This window comes from Anarhichas minor, unplaced genomic scaffold (assembly GCF_050575085.1).
Source record: "Anarhichas minor isolate MPS153535 unplaced genomic scaffold, ASM5057508v1 ptg000018l, whole genome shotgun sequence".
Classification (NCBI taxonomy): domain Eukaryota; kingdom Metazoa; phylum Chordata; class Actinopteri; order Perciformes; family Anarhichadidae; genus Anarhichas; species Anarhichas minor.
In genome coordinates, this window is record NW_027466464.1 from 10,367,292 (window position 1) to 10,381,661 (window position 14,370).

Consider the following 14,370-nt stretch of genomic DNA (forward strand, 5'->3'; position numbering starts at 1 on the left):
CACACTGTTTGTTTTCACAGGCTATCCTAACTGCAAATCTAAAGTTTGCTGCTCTTCAATTAACTCATTTATGCACTTCAGCTCCTTTTTTTATTCTTTTTTTTTGTATTTTTAGGCAATTGAATCCAATTATAAGCAGAATGTACCTTCCTGTACCTCAGCACACATTCTCCGAGGCCAATTTGCCCCCCCCCCGGAGGTGGATGGCAAAAAAAATTCCAATATATTTGTGCACAGTCTATTCTATTGTAATTTTGGTTCACCAAATTTGTTCTTGTGTCACTCAGCTCCCCGTTCTCTAGCTGCTCATTGTCTTCTAATGTGAGACTAACGTTTACAACATCGCACCCTGCGCTTTGAGAGACCTACTCCTGTCTTCAGATATGATGAACTCATAAGAACACATGATACACACTTCACAATCACACCATATGGATTGATTACATTCAGCAGTGGATGATCCTGCTGCATGAGCATATTATGAAGAATAACAGAAACGCCTTAAATGTCCGAATAAAGCTGAAAAAAATGACTTCACTTTATTGTTTTTTTATGTAAAAAACAAGGATTTAAATGAAATCCTGGAAGAGAGTGCCTCTTTATGCTCGAACAGATGGCGTACTGTAGATTCTCCCAGACTGGTACTCTGTATCCAACTGATTTGGAATTTTTTAAATGATGATCCCTCCCTGCAAACAAAACATCAAATTGTGGAAGAAAATTGCTGTGAAAATGCTGCTTCGTTGTGACTTGAGGGCGAGGGGGACCAGACGTCCCAAACAGTCCAGAATCAAGAGCGGTTGTCCCAAAATCCTGAACCCTTTACCCGTTTGTAAAACATGAAACGCTGAGCGTCGTGAGGCCACAGACGGGCACTGTTATATCCGTATCGCTTGCGTGAATGATGGCTGTTGTGGTTTTACGCATGGGTCGTTGAATTAAAAAGGGACATCCAGCCGAAAAGCCAACTGTGGAACATTGCAGCCTTACAGGATCTCATTGTCACTCCATGTCATGTACTGGAGGCCATATTCCACTGTGGCCACGTGACCGCGCCCACGCCCAAATCCCCTGTCCTGAATTTCACCCAAATGTCTGTAAAATTGTGTGTTTTCTGAACCATAAACAGAAACAAACAACAACAAAACGTAGGCGCGGTTGGAGAATATGTCTCCTGCTTTCGTTTACCGCTTCTTAGCTCCACCTCTCTGAGTGCATCCGCGCTACAGCTAGCCGGTGTTTAAAATAACTGCCTCACCATGTGAGACCTGTGGTCAGTCGTCGATTTTTAACAGTTCAATCAAGAAAAAGCAGGTGATGGCGCACAGCTGGAGACAGATGAAACTGCGCCAAAGCTCTCGGGCATAATTAAACACACTTTTTCTCTGCAGAGAAAACCAAAATAAAGAAAAGATGTGATTGATCTCATTTAGAGCGCATGTTCGAAACCTGCCCCCCTCCGAGGTCAATCATCGTTTATTCAGCGTGACTCATTTGCCTCGAGCGCAAATTCCTTGAAAGTATATTTACGAACTTGTGTCAAAATGAATGTTGCTGCGCTCACACTCGCACCCCCACAACCCTGCTGCTGGTTAGCCCACACAGACACACACACACACACACACACACATAGCCTACAAGGAATGCATGCACGTGCAAACACATACACGCACACACCTACACAAATTCACACACACACATAGGTGCAGACTGTGTGTGGAAGCGAATGTTGTTCATGCATGTCTAGTAGAGCCGAGCTATGTGGAGAGGATCTTTGATCTCAGCCAGGCAGCCAACCAGCTTCTCCACTATTTGCATTTCGTCTCCTGGGTCTGTTGGCTTCTTGGCCTCTCACCAGCTTCAGATGCAGGTTACAGCGGTAGCCAGAGGGAGATTCCCACACATTCCTGTTTGTGAGAGTGTGTGTTTAAGGCTGCGTGTGTGTGTGTGTGTGTGTGTGTGTGTGTGAGAGAGAGAGGGAATGAAGGAGGCCAAGCCAGAGTACCTGGGCACAGAAGCACATCAAAGTACAGCTGCCTAACAGAGAGAAATAGTGAGTGAGAGACGGAAAGAAAGCAAGATGAGTGTAGGGAAAACAAGCTGTGGATGTAGAGAGAAGGGGGAGAGAGAGAGAGAGAGAGAAAGAGTGGACAGGTTGAGTGAGAGGAGCAAGGGAGTGGGAGAGAGAGAGTGAGGCCTCTCCAGGAGGTCACTGAGTTTCTGGATCTCCTTTCCTTTTGTCCCACAGCACATTCCATAGCAACAATCTGACCCGTCAGCCAAGGAGCCGCGAAAAATGAAAAGAAATATAGTGGGGTGAAAAAACAAACAAAGAACACCTCAGACTGGTATAGAAAGACATACGGAGAAGTTATTCTGCAGCAGCTTTGGTTTGAGCATCTACTTCCCAAAAGACCACAGTCTAGTTTGATCAGATTATTTGGATTTTCATCGCTTTTATTAATTATTTGTAACGGCGCCTTGAAAGGATTAAAGATTGTTCTTAGCTGAAATAGAAAAGTCATTAGTATGGAGAGACGTCAGAGACGTGAGATTGGAGTTGAGAGACAACGTAGATGACCGGATTGTTTTACAAGTACCCAGTTTACAAGCTCATTTCAAGCTAATAAAATGCTAACTCAGAGAGCTAACTCAGAGAAGGCTGGTACATGTGAGCGGTATTGCCACCATAAAGAAATGCAGCTATGGACCCGCAAAGACGAAGAAGATAGAAGAAGAGCGCTGTAGCGCTTACGAATGTTCTGTAATGAAATTGTGTAACGTGTTTTGGGAAGTACCCTAAAATGAGATTTGGGTGGAGTGGACCTTTTAAGCTGATATTTTCAACTATGCAAATCAGTGCGGCCTGAACACAAGAAATTACACATTGCCCGCTGATTCCAGCGCCTTTAATGTATTTCCCTTGCGGACCGAAGTCAGGGAGTTCGCTGTTGTTCCCATCGGTAATTTGAAATGTAATTACCCATCATTTTAGAGTGCTTCAGGAGCCTGACACCTACATCTCCCCCTCAGTCTTTCTTCCCCCCCCCTCTCTCTCTGGCTGTTTTTGTATGCTGGTGGAGGATTGTATATTTTCCACCCCCACACATTTTTGAGCACCTAGCCCTACCATTACCTATGTAAATGAATTGGGCTCAGACAGGCGGTTTACAGAACCACCTCTCCTACACCGTGACTAAATAGGTGCTTTTACACGCACACAGGATGCCAGATCACATCCGTACTGCGGTAACATTCAGGGGGGAAAAAAACCTGTCCCTGTGCATCTTCCTACATCGTGAATGAGCATAGCGGATATGTAAAGTAACAAGTGTTATTTTTGGGGTTATTCATTATGTGCTTTTTACGCTAAAGACACACTCGGAATTGTGTATATTATATGACTGGATTATAATGATTAATGTGTAAATTACTTGTGAATGTGGAGCTAACTCATTTATTAGTTGATTTTATGTTTTGTATTATTAATCTGAATCTGCAAAGTAACACAAATTTAGTGTAGTAAAAAGTACAACATGTGCCTCTGAATTGTAGTGCAGTAGAAGTATAAAGAAGCATGAAATGGAAATACTCAAGTAAATACAAGTACCTCGAAATGATACTTAAAGCTGGGGTAGGTAACGTCTGAGAAACCAGCAAGAGTAAGATCGATTTTTAAAGTTATCCACAAGAAGAACCTAGCCCAGTCGGGAACTGCCCATTACTCCGAAAACCCAAAAGTCCGACGATGTCCCATTGGACCTCAGGTCCATTTGTCCGACAGCCCGTTGCTCCGAAAACTCTCCATGCAACAAACAGAAGCACATGGATAATTATGCAAAGTCCAACCTGTTCACTTTGCAACCAAACCACATTTTCTTCTTCATTGTAAAACAACCCCTCAACCTTATGAGCTCAGTTTTCAAGATGAGCTATATTAGTTTGAATAAAAACGTCCACCGAGCATTACAGAGTCTGCCAGTTTATAAATGAAGCAGGTCCAGGGTCCGGGCCCTGAAGACGGAGCGGGTAGAGCTGAGGCCAACCTTATTGCACATGTCGGCGCGGCGTCGGCGGCACAAAGAAACACCAGACAATTAAATACTTCGAGCGCTCCGCATTACAAGTGCCTGACTGTGACCTTTATCGTGGCAAGATTAAACATCAAGTTTCTGCGAGCAACGCCGCAATCCAATCATTCTTGGCCCCCTTGCTCTTCTGCGCGCTGACATGTGAACAGTTTTGTTTTGCTTTCCCGTTGGTCAGACCAACACCTGGCAACACAGCAGCACACGAGCCACGGGAGTGCTTTTCTATCCGCCATCTCCAGCAGTTTGAAAATTGTTTTCAGCCTTGCAAAGCCGCCCACGCGCCGCCAGCTACTTACGGACCACGGGCTTTTCAGAGTGTCCTTGCTTTTATCTACGCTTGTTTACCACCTCCGCGCAGAAGAAGAACGCGGTGGATGAAATGCACGCTGTCAGTCAAACCACAACTGCTGCCTCTCTCTTTGTCTGTCTCATGGTCAACTTGGCTCATTAGCATGACAGGACACATGTACACCCTACTTGAAAACAACTGACTGTGATGTCTGACCGTGAAGCTAATCAACCGGTCCGTTCAATGACAATTAATCAATCGCTTCGGATTCCGAACCACTGATGACTTGCCGCATCTGCCGAAGCTTTCAATTTAGAGAGTTTCTGTTGCTACGTGGAAATCAGGACGCAGCTGTCCTCATCGAACTGTGTGTGAGCAAGTTAAACTCTGACAAATGACCCCACAAGGCCTGCGAGATATCGCCGCCTTCTGTGAACACCTTCCATTGTTGCGTCTTTATCTTTCGAGCTTCGTGCATGTGCAGCTCAGCAAGGGCCGGGTCAACAGATGGGCAGATGGACATCAGAAAGAAACTCTGAAGATATCCAACAGAGGTCTTTGTCAGGCAATATAGTCACAAACACATTCGTCACTCATGTGTTTGTGATCTGCATGATTGAGAGTCCATCCTGACAAAGATCTCTGTTCGATCCAAACGCTACAGAGTGTGGATCCTTTGTCTGTGTAGCAGATTAAAGACCAACAACAAATTGGAAGTTATAACATTAAGGTTGGGGAAAGATGCTGGTCCTGGTTCAATTTTGTCCGTACAGACTTGAACCAGGACCTCCTCCATAGCATTATGAACATCTCCCTATTGCCATACTGGCACCATTTTGCCCAGATAAAACCGTAAAAGCAGCCCGAAGCTCATTTTCTCTCCTAAGGCTGCTTCCGTCTTTGCCTCTAAGCTCCCAGTAATTATGCTGTTCTATGCCCGGCATCTGTCACCTGTCAATCAGCCTTCCTTGCCTGTTCAGCCATGGTGCCAATCACCGCTCATTACCCACTTCTTTTTATATCTGCTGCACGCATGAATCATTCAACTTCCATGTTGAAAAATAACACTAGCGTCAACATTAACATTCCGTCTAAGGCCTCAAACCGGTCATTTCTTTGCTGTTATTAGATTTAACCCCTGGTGATGGCCACCGTTGCATCGCCCGCATTTATTCTCATCTGATGGCTTCTCTGCCACACGCAGCAGGGAAGTGCAGGATAAGTGTAGCTCTGTATTTATAACCCCTGTTGCAGTGCAGGTCACAGATTCTCTTCGTCTGAAACTAGCTTTAGCAGTGCGACGACACTGCCGAAGTGATGCTGCCCCTTTCCAGTTCTAATCTCCAGTTTTGGCGTTGTGTCATGCAAAAGAATCCACTAAAAGCGAGTATTATTATTATTTTTTGCTATGTTCTGTTACACTGATGGCATCACAACAGGATGAGCCGTTCCCCCCCGAAAGTTGCCGCATGGCCCGGAGCTGCCTGTTCAACCGACGAGCCACCTGGTTATACACGTAAACCGAGCCACTCCAAGAGGAGCAACATGAGTCACAGGTGTTCAGAGCTCTTTCCTGAGGATGCTCTGCTTCCCTTCTTAAGACGTGCACCCTCTGCCCCCCCACACCCCAAAAGAAAATCTACTTCAGGTGACAGGGAAATGTGGGGTTCGGCTTTTAATGGCCTATATACTGTGTGTGTAGGTGTGCACACAATTGATGCGTAGGGGTGTGGAGTGGTCAACTGATGAGGCACTGTGGAGGCTGAGAGCTCTGGAGAGTGGTGTGTGTGTGTGTGTGTGTGTGTGTGTGTGGGTTGGAAGCCTCCTCTCCTCGCAGCGAAACACACACACACACACAGAAAGCTGGGGGAGGTGGAGGCAGCAGAGCTCGCTTCGCCGGCTGTCCATTGATCAGTGGAGAGGTTGGCAGACTTAAAAGATCAGTGTAGAGACCGGTGGAGAGCAGAGGGAGGGATGGAGAGGAGGATACCGGGGGTCCTGTAGGATGCAGCACCACAGATATGAAGAAGAAGAGGAAGGGGGAAAAAGGTGGAGAAAGAAAGACAGACACAAGTGTGTGAAGAGATAGATGAGGGAGAATTAAAGAGGCAGATCACGGAGTCTGGGGTTGCCCCTGGGGGGGGACAGTCTGGAGGAAGCCCGCCGGTAAGCACTTGATGTTTCTGTTTTCTACGTGCCATATATGTGCCTGGGTGCCTATTTGTATGCCTGTCTGTGTCTCGTGCTGCCCATGCTTCGGTGTTGAACCACTGCAGAGAGAGAGAGAGAGAGAGAGAGAGAGACTGGTAGAGATGCCGGGTGTTTGTCTCCTTGGTGCAGCAGGCAGCAGCAGGAGAAACAAATCTCCAAAAGCTTCCCATTCCACTGCAGACAAAACCATTCAGTCCCGTTATCTGTTCAATTAAAAACAGCAGCGCGCTCCTGCTGCTGCAGGGATTCATTCAGACTGTGTGTGTGTTAGTGTGTGTGTGTGTGTGTGTGTGTGTTTGAGAAGGTGTCAGGGTGGGGAAATCACACACAGACTTGCTTGCATTTTCAAGTTCACAAGGAGAAAATAGGAGTGATATTCCCCAGAAGCAGCTTTTGTGTGTATGTGTGTGTGTGTGTGTGTGTGTGTGTGTGTGTGTGTGTGTGTGTGTGTGTGTGTGTGTGTGTGTGTGGTGTGTGCATGAATTGGTGTTTCAGTGTTTTCTATGAAATGTCAAATTGATGTAATGTTGCAGCAGGGATTGACAGACGGACTTGTTCCATCACATCCTAAATAAATCACCGTATAGGGACATCATTGCTTGAGCCTAAAATCTCACGTTCAGTGTTAAGACATGCACTTTGTGGTATTCCTTGTATCTTCTATATTCCCATTTGGTCTGGAATTTTGGATATGATAGCCGCAGTCTGTGGTGATGCAGTAGGTCTTGTAAAATAACCAATAAACTACAAAAAGTAACGTATATATGAGGTTTAAAATGCTATTCATCTAATATTCACGACAATAATGCCAAGAACAATATATACATTTTACTGGAAATAAAGTTTTGATTGTCAATTCAGAGACCAAAGCTCACGCACAAAACACCAAATGTAACAAAAGTCAGTGGGAGCTCTGCCTCCACAGCCCATTAGAAGCAGGGACTAGATGGTCTTACGATAATGAACTGACATTGATTTCACGCAACAACGCCTCTGAGCTCTACATCACCTGAAACCACAGCCACTTGTGTGTCTTGTTTTACACTCCCCGCTCGGCTGCGTCTGGCCCCCTCGGAGGTCCCCGGACCCTGGTTTGTGCACCGCTGAGCCAGGCAGCAGCTGAAGAACCCCCCCCCCTTATGATATGGAAGCAACGCGCGTTGACGTGTCGCGCTGCGCTTCCGACCACAAGCATCGGTATGCGTCTCCGTTGCACACACACACACGCACACACTCTCACAACACTCTCTCATGGGGACATGCGGCCAGCAAGACGCAGCTACGGTAAGTGGAGCCACTTTTCGGCACTTTATCTCCCGGTGGGCTTTAAGAACTTGCCCCCCTCCCGCCTCGGTCACTCGTTGTTGGAGAAAGGGGGAAATTTAACAGACTTTTTTTTTTTCTCACGTTCGGCGGCACCATTCCGCCGATCGCAGTCGATCCATGCAGATTGCGCAACGCGGCGTGTGATCGCACTGGAAAACGTGAAAAACAATCCGGTATTATTGTTTATATTCAACGCGACTGTCGCTACTAACTGCTCACTTCGACCAAAGTCCACCTTATCATCTCAGTTATGCTTTTCTCTGGCCATGCGGGGGCTTCTCAGGGAGCACATTTGAGTCTCTCCGCTTGCTTAAAAAGGGGCATTTTTACGCACCAAACTGTCGTTTTTTTAAAAAACCAAAGCCACATCTACAGCGTTGCCGAACACTCACTTTTCTTTTTCTGTAAGTTTAATGTTTTGCTACTTTGGGGGCAAAGTGTGCTGCTCGTTCCCGTGTGTGTGTGTGTGTGGTGGTGGGGGGGGGGGGGGGGGGGTAATGCGCAAAGTGTGTGGTCTCCAAGCTCTCCACCCCCGCAGAGACGCACGGTTCACGCGCGCACGCGCTCTGTCTGTATGTCGCGGTAGGGCATGGGTGTCTCTGGGTCTCAGGAATGCGTCCCGGCGTTTCTTCTGTATTTCATTCACATTGCAGGCAGTTTGGGAACCGCTCTGGAAGCCGCTCTCCGAACCGCTGCCACGAGCGTCAAGAAGCTCCAATAAAACCTAGACTTCCGGTTACCTATTTCATAATAAGGGTCAGTTGCAATAGTGAGATAGATAGATTTTTGTTCTCCCTATTTCGTCACAGGCATATTGCAAGTCTGTTTATGAAATAACAATGATCAGTATACTATAACATAAAACAAAAAAGAGCAATATATAATCTCAATTGAAAGAGGGAACTTATCACATTCTCCATCAATTTTCTGTTGATCAACTAATCTTCTTCTCTAATATTTCATCTGTGAAACAATATGCGATGTTACTATCAGCTAAATATAACTTCCCTTTAACTGTGTCTTAATTCGCCAGAAATAAAAGTTAAGGCTAGAATATCACCCACAAGAGCTAGATGCTTTTAGTTTGAATGCAAAAACTCTCCGGGTTGCTCCTGGTGAACTCCGGCCAGCTTGACAGCTATAGGGGGAGGGGGGGCTGGAGAGGAGAGAGAGGGAAATTCTTGTGTTTTTGGTATGCGATTACCCAGTGGAGAACCCATGACTGAAGGGGGAAGGAGGAGGAGGAGGAGGACTGGGGTTGAGTTCAGTATACATTCCTCGCCTTCCTCTTTAAGTTAACCACATTATTGGAGCTGCTGACATGTTGCCTCCTCACATGACACCCTTAAGCTCCCAGCTGATGCATTACAACTGGACAAAGTGGTCCGATGACCTCAGCGCTCCCCTGTGGTATCTGCGTATGATACGCAGATACCACTGGGGAAAAAAACTATGGCGATACCATAGAAGAAGAAAAATTAAACTGGCCACAACTATGGTTTACGCCACGGCCAATCCGAAATGTTGTGGGTTCTTCTCTTCGCGAAACCCTTTTGAAAATCAGGTCAGTAGTTTGTCCGTAATCCTGCTGACAAAGGGGGCCGAACCCGATGTTTAACTTTCTAAAAACAAAAAGCTCTCGTGGGTGATTAACATAACATTTCAAAATAAATGGCGAAACGCACCTTTATAACAAAGTAATCCTCGACGTAATTACTTTGATAAAACTATTCAATCTTTTTTTACAGCATCTCGCGCAAGAAGAGAACAACAAATTTAAAAAAATCCCTGTTTAGCCAAAAAATCTCGAGCAAAACGAAAAACGACATAACCCGCCCCCTTTTCTGACCCCGCCTACTCCCCGAATCATTTGTGCACAGTCCCTTAAAAACCTGAAATTTCTATCATACAATTTTTTTTTATGGTTAACAGCTCCTGCCTGTAAACCAATAGGTGGTCTCACACACACACACACACACACACGCTCACTTGGCGTTAACTACAGAAATACAGTGACATTACATCGAACATAAATGGGGCTTTGGGACATTTGCATAAAACCAGTGTCGCTCTGCCTTGTTCTTCAGCATTTCTGTCGGAGCTCTAATCGCCCACTCGGTAATGACAATTACCATAATGGACTGATTGTTGGATTATGCCGCCAAAGTGGTTTTAGCGCACATCTGCATAATTGTTCGTAGCGTATACGCGCCCGTGGGCTCCTGGCTGCCATTAGCCGCTGCAGAAAAGAGGGTGATTGAGGAGTCGCTCGACGCTCGAAGAACAGAAGAATTGTGAGCCGACTGTGTGGGTGTTTTGAGTGTGAGCCTCTGAAAATGCACTCAGCGTTGACATATTAAACATTGTTGTTAGATTAGATTTGTTGTCGACTGATGCGGAGGGGGGGGGTGGACAAGAGCAGCTGTATGAAGGGGGTGGAAGTTTACTTTCAGGGGCCCTACTCTGCGTCCAACCCCAATAACTATCAGCTGCTCCACTGTGCAAACAAGTAGAAATGTGTGAATTTGAAGCAGGATATCTGCGGTAGAGTCACTTTTATGAATAAACGTTCGGAAATGAAGATTGCACAAGATTACAAAAAGAAAGAAAAGTAAACCCGCCGTGAAAATGATGCAAGCGAGACAAGGCGCCAATCGGTGACGAGGAGCACCATTGCTTCCAGTTTTATCAAAATTGTACCGGTGAGATTGCAGCCGCAGTCTTTCCAAACAGTTAGAAACCAGGTCGGCTGTATATAATGTAATATAAAATGAAAGTAATGTTTTCACCAAATTTTGTTAGTTTAAGCAAAAGAAGTGTATCAAAATGTATACGGCTTTTACATCCTGGAAAACAAACATCAATGCTCATCACTCTCATATCCCATGATGCTTCCTTTCCCTCCTGCTTGCATGCATCCAATTTATAAAAGCAAGATAACCTCACAAACTGTGGTCTGTTTCGCCCTAGTCTTTCTTCAGGTGCTCCAACGCGATGGGAAGATGTGTCCCGTCATGACCAGCAGATGGACAGACACATCCGTGTAGAACATGGGGGGGGGGGGGGGGGGGGGGGCTGTAGCAGCGTGAGCCAGATCAGCAGCACGGAGGAAATGTGTCGCACTCCCTCCTCCAGCAAAAAGAGCTAATTTCTTAATCGACTTCACTATGAAAGATTGAGTCGGCGCGAAGGAAGTTATCGTCTTCCGCCGGCGTGTAGCGACACCTGAAAACCTGCACGACCGTGACTTCATCCCCCTCCTCTTCCTCCTCTCGCTGCTCGTCTCCTGAAAGCAGGCCAACATCCCACTCGCACACCTAATATAATATCACGCTGCCTCTCACTCTCGCTGCTTTTCTCTCTCTCAACAGCACTCTGTGCTAATTACTCTCTGTTTCCATAGCAATGGGTAGCACCTCTCATTTTCGTTTTTGTGTTATCTCGGATAGCCTCTCGCAAACATGCCTTCCCATCGCATCATGCGGCCAAGGCGACAGTTTGTATTGTTGAGCGTATGGATTCTATCCTGCGGCTAAGCAAAGCGACATTCATCCCCCAAATTACAGAGAACGAACGTAAAAAAAACAGGAAAAAACACCTTTTATATAATAAGATAGTCATTCATAATCCGTCTGTGATTTAACATGCTTCATTTTGTGATGAAGTGTTGTTATTTGTGACTCATACGTGGGTTTTTAAGTTAGTTATTTCATACATTTCCCACAATAACTACTTCAATCTTTGCTGTTTTAGTCATAAATATATCATGTTATTATTTATACGAATATATGCTTACGCAACACAGACAAAGAGGCCCAGACGTTACCTGGTGATTTACATCCTTCCTGTCACTGCGTTCTGCCAGAGCAGATGGAATATTCTTGCCATACATTATGAATTATTAATTGACCAGTGGGAGGAATTGTTCACTCAATGGGGACATTTCACAAAGTTATTCTAAAAGGTTCCATTCAGCTTGTATGATTGATTGCCCCCCCCCCCCCCCCCCCCCATCTTTCCCTCTCAGCTATAGGTCTGTGCTGTGAATGTCACACATTAGACTCCATATAAGTGAGTCACTTTGACACAGTCACACGTTTCCTTATAGTAACGTGGAACTCAAGGGAGGAGGAGGTTGAAAACGGTCAGAAAACTAGCAGGGGTTGTAATTACGGGGGGGGGGGGGGGGGGGGGGATGAAACAACACTGGAATGGATTCAAGTTGTGTGAGTTTGCGCCTTTGAGTCGAACGAGGCGGAGGAAACAGAGTGAGAGCGATAGCCTGAGAAAACAAAAAAAAGGGGGAAATAATCCCGGCCCTCGGGGCCCTCGGCTCATTACTCATTAAACACACAGGAATGTTGGGTCAGAGTGGGACTTTTAAGGACACATTTAAAAACGTTTAAATTTAAAGGATGCAATTTCACCTGAAATTCCACTAATTTAGAATTTAAATAAATGGAAATTTAGATTATCAAAACGCACAAACGGGAATTTGCTATTTGCAATTACAGACACGTAACAGACGATAAACAGACTCAGTTGATATTACACCACCAATATGCATCAATATCAGTTATAAACTCATAAAAGCATCCGTTTATTCTTTTTCTTTAATCCATATTTATGTGACATGAATCCACTTACACTACTAAATTAGTAATTCATTTATTTTTAAAGGGTTTCGCCCTCTTCTTTTGCACGTGCCTTCATGCTACATTATCCTCAATGACCCAGGGTTTTATGAATGGGCAGCAGGAAGCCGTGCCATTGGCTGATAGTGACAGCCAATCAGGGAGGATCATTTGCAGCAGAGGTGGGAGTGTATGAATGGACAAGTCAGGGACAATTTTAGAGGTCAGGGCCCGGTGTGTGTGTGTGTGCGTCTATAGGTGTGTGTGTGTGTGTGTCACACACACTGACCTACTTGGTTTATTGCAGGCATCTATACATAGCTGTGGGAAACGCATGCAGAGACAATCGGACCGGTTTAAATTAGCAGTCATGGCCACCTGTCTGTTTCTCACAAAGGCGGAAACGCCAAAGCAGGCAGGGCAGAGACGGAGGGAACAGGAAGGAAGGAGAGGGGTGGGGGGGGGGGGGGGGGGGGGGGGGGGGGGGGGGGCATAGGGCATTGATCACACACTGCTGGTTTAACTCCTTCTCTCTCCTTTCCTCCCCCCCCCCCCCATTGCGACACAGGGAGACATTGTTAGGAGGTCTGGTTTTCAGGGGGGGGGGGGTTGGTTGTGGTCCGGGCCAAGCAGAGTTCACATACCTCTCTGCTGGATCACTGCCATATACAGGATATCGGTGGAGGATATACGGGGAGTGTTCAAGGACTAGTCCAACTTTTTTGGGTCTGACCCCCATTGAACACCTCGTGTGATCACAGAGCGTGAGATAGTGTGGTGTGCAACACTTTAGCATACAGAATGTTCATTGCGTAACCATTTTACGACTGACGACCCCCCCCCCCCCGTCTCTCGTAACATACAACACTTTTGTCACTGTATCGCAGAACTCAAGTTTCCTGTCTTTGTCGTTTCAGACATGCCAACGGGAAGTCTTAATCTTCTTAACTGATGAAGACTTCCTGTTCTAAAACTAGCATCTCGTTTCCTAGAATCACCTTTTTTTTTTTTTTTTTTTACAGCCCGCCCTTGGTTTTGTCCCCCGTGTGCCTCCGCCAAAGTAAAAGCGTTTGTGGAAGTACTTAAGAAAGACAACAGCAGCAATATCACAGTACACGTTAGGCCCTGCTTTATCACCACCACAGAATTCAACTCTCACTTTCAAAGGTTGAATATAAAATTTTGGCTTCTTAATCTCCCAACTCGACCGATTCTCACCCCCAGTGTCTTTCTTTTTCAGGACTCCCATCAGACTCTCCAACAACAGATGGACACGCCAGGAAAGGTGGTGGAAGCGTCCATCTGTGGTAGTCAAAATGGTCGCCGCAGCAGACGGCCATCTTGGTTTCGATGGCTGGAAAAGCTCAAGAAGGCAAAGAGGGAGACGAGGAGAGAAATGGCTGTTTAGCCGCATGCAGCACAACCTGTAAATGCTCTTTTCTAATCTGTCTTTTATTTTTATTGATTTACTGTTTAGATACTCCGACAATCTTTGAGCTTCTGTCTGGTTACAATGAAGACGGTTTGCCATCTTGTCATGTTTGAGGGACTGTCATTGCATTAGAGCTGTATCGTAGCATACACATTTTAATTGAGAGTATTCTTAGTCACTTCTTCACCTGCATCACATCAGCAGTGGCCGACACCATTGACACTTTCCCTCTGCGTGCGAAGTTTTTGTTTCCCGCCTCGGCTGAAAATGTGGCAGCCGTGCGGCCATTTTGGCTCCCGAGCCGCAGGGCCCCCCGGCGGTTGCTCAGTAGTCAGTGTAGATCCTGTGGGGCTGGCAGCAGCTACATCTGGCTACTGGGTCTCCGCT